Raw genomic sequence first — 2,500 nt, forward strand, 5'->3', positions numbered from 1 at the left:
AGAAGCGTTTTAAGGCCACAGGAGAGAAAAAAAATCAGATAAGGAAGATTTATTTTTCAATATGTCCAGAAATGTCAAGAATAAAGACGAATACTCCAACATGCTATTGGAGTTAGTGGGGCATTTATGTATTTGCAGCATACTACAATTGTATTGGGACATCCTAAATCTTTTTCTGGCATACTAAATAGTAGGGAAGTATGGGGATTGGAACGCAGGGTCAGATTTGTAAACATTTTTCACTTACTTTTTTTTTATTAACAATAACCTTATTTATTTTCAGTATTCAAACTATTTATTTTACTTCTAAAGTCACTGAGTTGGCGACCAGGGGATGAAGTCAGACTAGACTTTCTTTTTTCTATTCTACATACTAGGCTACATCCGACGATAAAAAGAATCTAGTTAGGATGCAGTAGGCATACTATTGGGACATACTTTACTCTCTTATTTCATCATAACATTGCGCCTTGATCTTGCCTCTTGCTTTTATATCCGTCGCATCCCCGTTTGTTTTCATATGGAGGCTTCGTCGATGTTACGTCACTTCACGAGCGCACTGGATTGTGGGTCAGAATCGCCCAAATAGGATGCACTTTTCAACACTAACAATCTTGGCCGGATGAAGTACATCCGGGTACTTCTAACCATCCTAAATCTGGCCACAAGAATCAGGACATCCTAAATCTTTTTGCTACATACTATATAGTAGAAAGTATGCGATTCGGAACGCAACCTATGTTGTTCTCGTCTCTTTGTCAGACTTGGCCAAGTTATAATGTGTCCTGAGCAAATGGTTAAAGCTGCAGTAATGATAAATGGTTCAATAAATGCTCAGGACACAAACAAAAACACAGACGCAGTCATGAAACATTCAAACAGAAACATTGAAGCCATTGCCTTTCCTTTTATTGAACCAAAAGGTTTGTGGTTAACTAGTAAACTCTAAAGAACAATATGGAGTCATATTTCACTCTCCTGGGCTTTTATATCTATGCACTTTTTCAAGTTTATTTCTATAGCACAATTCAGACACAAGGCCATTCAAAGTGCTTTACAGGGGCAAGATTAAAATACATAAAACACATTAGAAGACATTTAAAAGCGAATGAAAAGAAGTAAAACATTTAAATAAAATAAAAAGTACAGGTTAAAATGGAAACAGAAAAGTCTTCAGACTCGATTTAAAAGAACTGAGGGTTGCAGCAGACCTCAAGTTTTCAATAGAATTTGTGTGTGTGTGTGTGTGTGTGTGTGTGTGTGTGTGTGTGTGTGTGTGTCTGTCTGTCTGTCTGTCTGTCTGTCTGTCTGTCTGTCTGTCTGTCTGTCTGTCTGTCTGTCTGTCTGTCAGTCTGTCAGTCTGTCTGTCTGTCTGTCTGTCTGTCTGTCTGTCTCAGTGTCTGTCAGTCTGTCTGTCTGTCTCAGTGTCTGTCTGTCTGTCTGTCTCAGTGTCTGTCTGTCTGTCTGTCTGTCTGTCTTGGCCTTGCATAGATATACAAACCCAGGAGTTAACTTTGCTGCTCCCTGCTGGACATCCTCAGACATTAATTCATTCTTTATTTTCAGTGTTGCGTAGTGAACTCCATGTAATGAAACTACAAATGTGACTCCATTTTGCAGTAGCTTCCTGCTAGTTAAACTACATGTATATGTACAACCTGATTCAAGTAGTTTAATTACGTGTTTGGCCATTTCTTTAGAGTTTACTAGTTAAAGCTGGGGTGGAGGATTTGGGGAGAAAATAGCAGTTGGGATAGAGATTTGAATCCAAATACCTCAACCGCTCCACTTATTCTCTTTGGTCCCTCCCCTATTGTCCCTCCCTGACACGCTCTACACCAACAAAGTCGTGTGCCAAAGTGAATGGACAGTCCCAACAGCCAAAGGGAACAGAGAATCGTAGCCTCACTCTGATTGGTCAAAGTGTACAGCTCATGTTAACTTTGACCAATCAGAAATCACATACACCCCAGCTTTAACTACAAACATTTGTGTCCCATAAAAGGAAAGGCAATGGCTTGAATCTAACCCACATTCATTTATATGAGAAAGTTATGTGATCCTGTGTGTGTGTGTGTGTGTGTGTGTGTGTGTGTGTGTGTGTGTGTGTGTGTGTGTGTGTGTGTGTGTGTGTGTGTGTGTGTGTAGTGGATCATGAGGAGATATTCACTGATTTTGACAAAAAGTGATTTTGACAACAAGCGTTCTCCAGAATCACTGACTGCACCTTTAAAATAACTGTATAACCTGCAGTAAAATAATATAATACAGGTATTAATAACTGGGCTTAGTAACCAAAGCTGTCACATAACACCCCTGGGCCTTCTGTGTGTGTGTGTGTGTGTGTGTGTGTGTGTGTGTGTGTGTGTGTGTGTGTGTGTGTGTGTGTGTGTGTGTGTGTGTGTGTGTGTGTGTGTGTGTGTGTGTGTGTGTGTGTGTGTGTGTGTGTGTGTGTGTGTGAGCAGCTGCATTAGCTCTGCAGGCCGCTTCATGCCCAGAA

At 40.3% G+C, this 2,500-nt stretch overlaps 1 protein-coding gene across 1 annotated transcript in view; it reads left to right on the plus strand.

The window, feature by feature from the left end:
- The window catches only part of LOC307263129 (keratin, type I cytoskeletal 13-like), a 27,505-nt gene that overhangs the window by 2,402 nt on the left and 22,603 nt on the right, over positions 1-2,500 (plus strand). The window lies entirely within an intron of this gene.

This window comes from Ammodytes marinus (genome assembly GCF_949987685.1).
Source record: "Ammodytes marinus genome assembly, chromosome: 16".
NCBI lineage: Eukaryota > Metazoa > Chordata > Actinopteri > Uranoscopiformes > Ammodytidae > Ammodytes > Ammodytes marinus.